Genomic DNA, 10,904 nt, shown 5'->3' with positions numbered 1-10,904 from the left:
GTTTGCGAATCCCTGTTTGTATCCTTTGAGCGCACGCCCATTAAGTAGCGATCAAATTAAGGAAATCGATCAAACGATCCCAATACCGTGCCAGCCCAAATCATGATCTTCACCAACTTGGATTTGGTTCTCTCGCGAAAATCGCGAGTTGCAGAGATGAGAACCATGAAAAGCAAGATCCCGAATAAGAAAACAGAAACCGAGGAAGAGGAAACCACAAGAGTGAAGACTAGTAGAGTCTCGTCTTTTGTCATTCTTTGCTCCTTTTTCACTCAATGATTCCTTCGAATTTGCCGACCAAAAATTCTATATGTCTATTCTATCTATGATATTTCTATATATATAGAATATGATATCTAATATGACATCCGATTTGTCAAAGGGATTGGATTGGTGACTTACCCATTCAGTGACTTTGGCACTGGACGTTCCAAAAACGGGTACTATCGGATCGGGTGAATTAGAGAATAGACAGAGGTCCGTTGGCATTTCAGCCTTTCTTCTCCTTTCAGGGCCTATCCGAAAGAGAATCCAGTACCTCTTGGTCCTGAATATCAGAATAGGACGAACGAACCGGCCTCCGCGGATATCTTTGCTTCGGAACAAAACCCTGCAATCAAATAGATTGTCCCAAGGGCGCCATATTCTAGGAGCCCAAGTTATGCTATTGAAAATTCGTTCCTCTAGCAGTTCCGGTTTGAGCATTCCGTTCCCTTTTTCAAACTCCACTTCTTTTCATATAGCAATCCCTGATCAAAGAGAGAACAATATCCATTTCAAAACATTTATAACAGATTCCTTAGTTCGGACCGACGAAGTAATGTCACTCGACTATTATCAACCTGACTGCAATCTTTTTCTGTCGGTAAGGATTGCACCAGAGCACCTTCTACTTCTAATAGGCCATGAACTATAGATAGAGAAGAATCATTCTGAGCGAGTACATAAGAAGCGATCCACTTTTTTTCATCGGTTCCAGGGGAAGACCAAAGATCTTGCGCGGCAGGTCCGCCAGAAAAACTCAAAAGAGAAAGAAGTCTCGTTAATCTCTTCATGCTCGTTCCAAGTTCGAAGTACCTTTTGGCCAAAGAAAAACCCGCTTCCTGACACGATTGCCTCTTTATCTTTATATAGATAGATTCTATGGGGTTATTACTTAGTAAGTCTATTTTGTACAAGAGCCCCTCCTATCTGATAGAAAAGGGTCCCATGATCCCGAGCCGATCTTACCTTGGCTCGCAAACCCCAAGTTTGTCTATGAAGAGCTAATCTAATTGTATTTTTTTCTAGAATGGATTTCTTATGTGGAATACTAATGGATAGGGCCTCGTTGCTAAGTGCTACAAGATCTAGTGCACTGGAACTCGTGGTTATGGACCCGAATCCTTTAGTATGGAACATTGTCTTTTCCAAGTAAAAACCCCTAGTATATGAAAGAATGAAAAGGTGCTTTCGTTCTTGTGGAATAAGAAGCCCTCGTACCTTAATGAAAGGAAAATCGTAATTTTTCGTTAGGTATTTGACCAAATAGGATCGTCCAGTTCCTATAGAACCTATCACTAAAATACCCGATAGGGCTAAGCGGAACGAAAAGGGTTTTCCATGAGATGGTAAATGAAAACGATTAGTCCCACACGAGGTTTGGGAATAAGTGATTGTCTGATAATGAGCAAGGAATATACGTCTTTCTGCTAAAGAGGATCTATTAAACTCATAATTCATTAGATCCTTGTTATCAATGCCAACTAGGTATCATAAGGAAATGGATCCCGGTTGTTCAATCCTTTGATAACCAAGGTCATTCTTTGCTAAAGAGAAATGATCACTATGAGTCAGACTCAATAGAATTGGATCCATTCCAAATAGCGAGAATTAGGATTCTTGATCCCTCTCAATCTCTCTTTCAATTCGAGGATCCAGAGAGGTGTTTTCATAGTCATCTCCGAATATTTGCCATCTCGGAATATTTTCGATTTCATTTTTCTATGATATGTCTTTCTATATGAAAATTGGTTATTTACGATGTACGATGATCCCTGTTAAGCATCCATGGCTGAATGGTTAAAGCGCCCAACTCATAATTGGTAAATTTGCGGGTTCAATTCCTGCTGGATGCACACGAACGGGAACATTCCATAAGTCTATTGGAACTGGCTCTCTATCCATGGAATCTCATCCATCATCCATACATAACGAATTGGTATGGTATATTCATACCATAACATAAGAACAATAAGAACTCGAATTCTTATCGATACTGGAACTCAGAGCATAGGAGGGAAAGTCGATTTATGGATGGAATCAAATACGCAGTATTTACAGAAAAAAGTCTTCGTTTATTGGGAAAGAATCAATATACTTTTAATGTCGAATCGGGATTCACTAAGACAGAAATAAAGCATTGGGTCGAACTCTTCTTTGGTGTTAAGGTGGTAGCTGTGAATAGCCATCGACTACCTGGAAAAGGTAGAAGAATAGGACCTATTCTGGGCCATACAATGCATTACAGACGTATGATCATTACCCTTCAACCGGGTTATTCTATTCCACTTCTAGATAGAGAAAAAAACTAAAGGAGAATACTTAATAATACGGCGAAACATTTATACAAAACACCTATCCCGAGCACACGCAAGGGAACCGTAGACAGGCAAGTGAAATCCAATCCACGAAATAATTTGATCCATGGACGGCACCGTTGTGGTAAAGGTCGTAATTCCAGAGGAATCATTACCGCAAGGCATAGAGGGGGAGGTCATAAGCGCCTATACCGTAAAATAGATTTTCGACGGAATCAAAAAGACATATCTGGTAGAATCGTAACCATAGAATACGACCCTAATCGAAATGCATACATTTGTCTCATACACTATGGGGATGGTGAGAAGAGATATATTTTACATCCCAGAGGGGCTATAATTGGAGATACTATTGTTTCTGGTACAAAAGTTCCTATATCAATGGGAAATGCCCTACCTTTGAGTGCGGTTTGAACTATTGATTTACGTAATTGGAAGTAACCAATTAGGTTTACGACGAAACCTAGAAATCGATCACTGATCCAATTTGACTACCTCTACGGGATAGACCTCAACAGAAAACTGTTGAGTAACGGCAGCAAGTGATTGAGTTCAGTAGTTCCTCATAGAAAATTATTGACTCTAGAGATATGGTAATATGGAGAAGACAAAATTGTTTGAAGCACGCACAGAACCGGAAGCGCCCCTTGTTTCAAAGAGAGGAGGACGGGTTATTCACATTTAATTTGATGGTCAGAGGCAAATTGAAAGCTAAGCAGTGGTAATTAAGACCCCCGGGGGAAAATAGGGATGTCTCCTACGTTACCCATAATATGTGGAAGTATCGACGTAATTTCATAGAGTCATTCGATCTGAATGCTACATGAAGAACATAAGCCAGATGACGGAACGCAGAGACCTAGGATGTAGAAGATCATAACATGAGCGATTCGGCAGATTTGGATTCCTTTCCTATATATCCACTCATGTGGTACTTCATCATATGATTCATATAAGATCCATCTGTCTAGAGATCGTCATATACATCTAGAAAGCCGTATGCTTTGGAAGAAGCTTGTACAGTTTGGGAAGGGGTTTTTTGAGAGAAAAGAAGAATCTACTTCAACCGATATGCCCTTAGGCACGGCCATGCATAACATAGAAATCACACGTGGAAGGGGTGGGCAATTAGCTAGAGCAGCAGGTGCTGTAGCGAAACTCATTGCAAAAGAGGGTAAATCGGCCACTTTAAGATTACCATCTGGGGAGGTCCGTTTAGTATCCCAAAATTGCTTAGCAACAGTCGGACAAGTGGGTAATGTTGGGGTGAACCAAAAAAGTTTGGGTAGAGCCGGATCTAAGTGTTGGCTAGGTAAACGCCCCGTAGTAAGAGGGGTAGTTATGAACCCTGTGGACCACCCCCATGGGGGCGGTGAAGGGAAAGCTCCCATTGGTAGAAAAAAACCCACAACCCCTTGGGGTTATCCTGCGCTTGGAAGAAGAACTAGGAAAAGGAAAAAATATAGCGATAGTTTTATTCTTCGTCGCCGTAAGTAAATACGTAACTAGGAATATGGAAAATTGCATTTTTGGAATTTGCAATAATGCGATGGGCGAACGACGGGAATTGAACCCGCGCATGGTGGATTCACAATCCACTGCCTTGATCCACTTGGCTACATCCGCCCCTTATCCAGCTAAAGGATTTTTTTCTTTTTTCCGTTGATCATTATTCTATTTATTCTGACCTCCGTACTTCGATCGAGATATTGGACATAGAATGCCACTCTTTAAAAAGGAAAAAAGGAGTAATCAGCTGTGACACGAAAAAAAACGAATCCTTTTGTAGCTCATCATTTATTGGCAAAGATAGAAAAGGTCAATATGAAGGAGGAGAAAGAAACAATAGTAACGTGGTCCCGGGCATCTAGCATTCTACCCACAATGGTTGGCCATACAATTGCGATTCATAATGGAAAGGAACATATACCTATTTACATAACAAATCCTATGGTAGGTCGCAAATTGGGAGAATTCGTGCCTACTCGGCATTTTACGAGTTATGAAAATGCAAGAAAGGATACTAAATCTCGTCGTTAACTGAATTCTGAATAGAAAGATTAAGAAGAAAAAAAAGATTCAAAATACCCAATATCTTGCTAGAACAAGATATTGGGTATTTTTGTCTTTTCTTTCTTCAAAAATTCTTATATGTTAGCAGAAAAACCTTATCCATTAATAGCTGGAACTTCAACAGCAGCTAAGTCTAGAGGGAAGTTGTGAGCATTACGTTCGTGCATTACTTCCATACCAAGGTTAGCACGGTTGATGATATCAGCCCAAGTATTAATAACGCGACCTTGACTATCAACTACAGATTGGTTGAAATTGAAACCATTTAGGTTGAAAGCCATAGTACTAATACCTAAAGCAGTGAACCAGATTCCTACTACAGGCCAAGCAGCCAAGAAGAAGTGTAAAGAACGAGAGTTGTTGAAACTAGCATATTGGAAGATTAATCGGCCAAAATAACCATGAGCAGCCACAATATTATAAGTCTCTTCCTCTTGACCAAATTTGTAACCCTCATTAGCAGATTCATTTTCAGTAGTTTCCCTGATCAAACTAGAGGTTACCAAGGAACCATGCATAGCACTGAATAGGGAACCGCCGAATACACCAGCTACACCTAACATGTGGAATGGATGCATAAGGATGTTGTGCTCTGCCTGGAATACAATCATAAAGTTGAAAGTACCAGAGATTCCTAAAGGCATACCATCAGAAAAGCTTCCTTGACCAATAGGGTAAATCAAGAAAACAGCAGTAGCAGCTGCAACAGGAGCTGAATATGCAACAGCAATCCAAGGACGCATACCCAGACGGAAACTAAGTTCCCACTCACGACCCATATAACAAGCTACACCAAGTAAGAAGTGTAGAACAATTAGCTCATAAGGACCACCATTGTATAACCACTCATCAACAGATGCAGCTTCCCAAATTGGGTAAAAGTGCAATCCGATCGCCGCAGAAGTAGGAATAATAGCACCAGAGATAATATTGTTTCCATAAAGTAAAGAACCAGAAACAGGCTCGCGAATACCATCAATATCTACTGGAGGGGCAGCGATGAAGGCGATAATAAATACAGAAGTTGCGGTCAATAAGGTAGGGATCATCAAAACACCGAACCATCCGATGTAAAGACGATTTTCAGTGCTAGTTATCCAGTTGCAGAAGCGACCCCACAGGCTTGTACTTTCGCGTCTCTCTAAAATTGCAGTCATGGTAAGATCTTGGTTTATTCAAATTGCAAGGACTCCCAAGCACACGTATTAACTAGAATATAGATAATAGAAGGCTTGTTATTTAACAGTATAACATAGACTATATACCAATGTCAACCAAGTCAGCCCAAAGATTGGCTATCCATATAAATAAATTAACCAAACCAATAATTTTGTATTTGTAAATGAAGTGAGTAAAAGTTAAAAACTTTGATGGGTCTTTTCTATATGGGTTGCCCGGGACTCGAACCCGGAACTAGTCGGATGGAGTAGATAATTCTTCCTTGTTACAATAGAGAAAAATCCCTCCCCAAATCGTGCTTGCATTTTTCATTGCACACGACTTTCCCTATGTAGAAATAGCCAATATTCTATTCCAAAGAGGAAGTTCTACTAATTTTTTAATTAGTAAGTTGATTCACCTACTCTTTATTATAATAAAAGGAACATTTCAGAATGAAAAATATGAAAGTTTTTTCTTGATCATTTATCAACCCTTTCCTGTTTATTAGTTTTGTCTAATGATTAATTAAGAGGGTTGACCAGGTCATTGATACCTATAATATCCAAATACCAAATACGCTCAGTGTGTGATCCACTGAAAGAAAAAAGAGTTGTTTTGGTGAACATCAAAGAAAAAACTTGCTCTTCTTCCGTAAAAAATTCTTCTAAAAATGCCGAACCCAATCGTTGCATAAAAGTTCGTACCGTGCTTTTATGTTTACGAGCTAAAGTTCTAGCGCATGAAAGTCGAAGTATATACTTTAGTCGATACAAAGTCCGTTTTTTCGAAGATCCACTATGATAATGAAAAAGATTTCTACATATCCGACCAAATCGATCAAGAATATCCCAATCTGATAAATCCGTCCAAATGGGTTTACTAATAGGATGCCCCGATCCAGTACAAAATTGAGCTTTTGATAAGTATCCTATGAGGAGAGTAGCGGGGACTATGGTATCGAATTTTTTCATTCGAGTATCTATGAGAAATGAATTCTCCAGCATTTGATTCCTTACCAACAAAGGACTTTTTGGTACACTTGAAAGGTATCCCATAAAATCGAAGCAAGAGTTTGCTAATTGGTTTATATGGATTCTTCGCGGCTGAGTCCAAAAAAAGAAATAATATTGCCAGAAATTGATAAGGTAGCATTTCCATTTCTTTTTCAAAAAAAAACTGCCTTTTGATGCAAGAATTGCCTTTCCTTGATATCGAACATAATGTATAAGAGGATCCATAAAGAACCATAAGGTTTTCCGAGAAAAACCAGGGTACATTATCCCAAAATGTTCCATCTTCCTAGAAAAGTGGATTCGTTCCAGAAAAGTTCCAGAATATGCTAATGGTAAGCAAGAAGATTGTTTACGAAGAAACAACAAGAAAAATTCATATTCTGATACATAAGAGTTATATAGGAATTTAACTAGTCTTTTATTTTCTTTTTGAAAAAAAAGAATGGATTTCATTGAAGTAATAAAACTATTCCAATTCGAATAGTAGTTGAGAAAGAATCGCAATAAATGCAAAGATGGAACATCTTGGATACGGTATTGAAGGAGTTGAACCAAGATTTCCAAATGGATAGGATAGGGTATTTCTATATGTGATAGATAATCCAAATGCAAAAATTTGTCTTCTAAAAAGGGAAATATTGAATGAATAGAGCGTAAATTCTGAAACTTTGGTATTTCTTTTTCTTTCGGACAAGATAATTCCCGTAGCGAGAATGGGATTTCCACAACAATCGCAAACCCCTCAGATAGAATCTGAGAATAAAACTCAGAATAAAAAAAAATTTTGTAATCCAATAATCGATCTTGATTAGGATGATTAACCGAGTTATCCAAAAAATTCTGCTGATACATTCGAATAATTAAACGTTTCACAAGTAGTGAACTAAATTTCTTGTTATTCCAACTAACTATTTCCACAGGTTCAGAACCGTTTAATCCATAATCATGAGCAAATGCATAAATATACTCCTGAAAGAGAAGTGGGTAGACAAAGTATTGTTGACGAGATTTCTGTTTTTCTGAATACCCTTCGAATTTTTCCATTTGTATTTCTACTTGAATCAGAGAGAAGAAGCATTTCTCGGTTTATCGAATGATGATACATAGTGCAATATGGTCAGAACAGGGTGTTGCATTTTTAATACAAACCCTGGAAAGAAAGGGAGTCTAATCCACGGATCTTTTTCCGCTCCTTTTCTACCGAATTAGTTTATGTTTGTTCTAAATTACAAAAAAGAACAGAACAAGTTTTTTATTTTTGCAGGCCAATCGCTCTTTTGACTTTGGAATACAGCCTCTTTATCAATATACTGCTTCTTTTACACATTCAATCCATAACATCCCTTATTCAATCCATAATCAAGAATAATTAGGATTTCTAAAAAAAAAGAAAAAATAAAGGGTCCACTCATAGGAAAACCCAACCTTTCCCCACATCCGGCACTAATCTATTTTTAACGTCTAATTAGAGCGGGGAATCCTTCCAATTAGGAAGTTAAGCTCGTTGCTTTTTATTTTACCAGAATTGGAGCCAGGCTCTATCCATTTATTCACTAGACCCAGAAAATCGTAATTTTGGATTCCATTCAAAAAAGATTGATTTTATTACGACATGCTATTTTTTCCATTCATTACCTTTGAGGATCAGTCGTGGTCTTCTAGACTCTACCAAGAGTCTGGACGAATTTGTTGTTTCATCCAAATGTGTAAAAGATCATAGTCGCACTTAAAAGCCGAGTACTCTACCATTGAGTTAGCAACCCAGATAAAAAAAGGATCTTAGATACGATCGAAATCCAAAAATCAATGGAATTACACCGCGCGCTTCTGTCAAAACATTGAACTAGCAAGACATCAAAAGAAAGATTTTATCGACCATGAAAAACACTCAAATGGCAAAACGAACAGGTCCGGTTAAATTCCACTAAAGTGAAAAAAAAGAGCGACCCTAATCACGATGGCCAAATTCTCCTTTTTTTAGCGATTTTTATTAAAAAAAATATATATTATATTGTATGAGAATACATGCAAGAGGAACACCCTTATCATTTGAGCGAAGTGTAAGCAGAAAAATTAAATATGGAGTGAGGATAAAGAGACCCATCTATCTACAAATTCTATTTGTTCAATAGACCTTTGTCAATGGAAATACAATGGTAAGAAAACAAATTAGATAGAAAAAGTAAATAAAATAGGGGCTTATGTTGGATTGGCACGATATAAATCCAAATAGGATTAAGAAAGAGGTAAATTGTGTCTAAATAATTAGACAACGAGGAATACTAATAATCTTCTCCTATCCTACTTTTTTATTCATTTAGTTCTTCAATTAACTCAAAGTTCTTTCTTTTTCTTTAAAGAATTCCGCCTTCCTTAAAATATCATAAACAGTTCTTGTCGGTTGAGCACCCTTTTCAAGGAAATAGAGAATAGCTGGAACATTTAAACAAGTTTGATTCTTTATCGGATCATAAAAACCTACTTTTCGAAGATCTCTTCCTTCTCTTCGAGATCGAACATCAATTGCAACGATTCGATAGACAGCTTATTGGGATAGATGTAGATAAACAACGCCCCCCCTAGAAACGTATAGGAGGTTTTCTCCTCATACGGCTCGAGAAAATGATTCGAATTTCTGTCGATAATAATAGAAATTAGACTATGACGTCCATTAATTTCCTTACAGAAAAAACAAATTTCATTTATACTCATGACTCAAGTTGGCTAATTCTGCCTGAGAAACTTCGAAGGCAAAATCCTTCAAAAATTTTTGAGTCGTCTTTAAACTCTTTTCTTTGTCTCATTTCGAACGAATTGACTTTTATTCCTTATTCTGATCCAACTCTGTTGTTGAGACAATTGAAAATTGTGTTTACTTGTTCTGGAATCCTTTATCTTTGATTTGTGAAATCCTTGGGTTTAGACATTACTTCGGGAATTCCTATTTTTTTCTTTCAAAAGAGTAGCAACATACCCTTTTTTCTTATTTCCTTCGATAAAGCATTTATCTTCTATAGAAATCTAATAAGGGGGATTGATTCTGATATACTTTTATTGGACTTTCTTCGTATTTTAACCTTTCGATTTATTTCTATATTAAGGATAGACTGACAAAGTTGGCCTAATTTATTAGTTTTCACTAACCCTAGATTCTTTCCCTTGATAAAAAATAAACTCTGTCCTCTCGAGCTCCATCGTGTACTATGTTACTTAAACCCTGCGCAAATTTGGTTCGGAACGAATAGAACAGGCTATGTCGAGCCAAGAGCATTTTCATTACTATGGAAAATGATGGATAGCAAAATCCACAATCGATCATGTCCTTCAAGTCGCACGTTGCTTTCTACCACATCGTTTTAAACGAAGTTTTACCATAACAAACATTCCTCTTTTCATTGCAAAGTGGTATAGAAAATTGATCCAATATGGATGGAATCATGAATAGTCATTGGTTTTGTTTTTTGTATACTAATTAAAATTAAAACTTGCTATCTATGGAGCAATATGGATAAAAGAAAGTAAGTATTTATCCGGGAAGCCTCCGCCAAGATCCAATTTATTTAAACCCATATTCGAATTCTATCATATGAATGAAACATAGAAAAAGACGACTAAACAAGTTTGCTTAAAACTTATTTATTATTAAATTTCCACCCTCAACGGATGGCTCGAGATGATCAATCTTGAAGTGAGAAGAGAAGGATTGACTCTTCCTCAATAAATAAACTATCAACCTCCAAAAAAGTTTAATTCATTTAATTACTAGAATTAGAATTCTATTAGTAATATATTTTTTCCGTACCAAAAACAATTAACTATAATAACTAAATAAACTATTCCAATGAATAGATTGAAAGTTTTTGGTAGTTAATTGTTTTTGGTACTTCTTCGACTCGAAGACCAAAAGGAAGAAAAAAATATGATTAAGTGATTATTAAGTGATTATTAAGTGATCATAGTAGAGGCATATCCTGAATGTGCCTGCTAGATCCCATTTTTTTCATGAAAATAAAGGTAGTCAATTTGACTGGACTTAAGACTTTATTATGTTTTCTGAGAAAACATAAGATATCATTAT

General features: G+C 37.0%; 1 protein-coding gene across 1 annotated transcript in view; it reads left to right on the top strand.

The window, feature by feature from the left end:
• The window catches only part of LOC123420213 (NAD(P)H-quinone oxidoreductase subunit 2 A, chloroplastic), a 6,887-nt gene extending 4,086 nt beyond the window's left edge, over positions 1 to 2,801 (top strand). Inside the window, exon 2 of the mRNA XM_045107297.1 lies at positions 1 to 2,801. This exon is cut by the window's left edge and continues 1,745 nt beyond it. The gene's annotated coding sequence lies outside the window, so the exon portion shown is untranslated.
• The last annotated feature ends 8,103 nt before the right edge of the window (positions 2,802 to 10,904 follow it).

The sequence above is a fragment of the Hordeum vulgare genome, unplaced genomic scaffold (genome assembly GCF_904849725.1).
Source record: "Hordeum vulgare subsp. vulgare unplaced genomic scaffold, MorexV3_pseudomolecules_assembly, whole genome shotgun sequence".
NCBI classification, from domain to species: Eukaryota; Viridiplantae; Streptophyta; class Magnoliopsida; order Poales; family Poaceae; genus Hordeum; species Hordeum vulgare.
The sequence above is the reverse complement of the archived record's forward strand: the minus strand, read 5'-3'. Positions and strand labels throughout refer to the sequence as shown.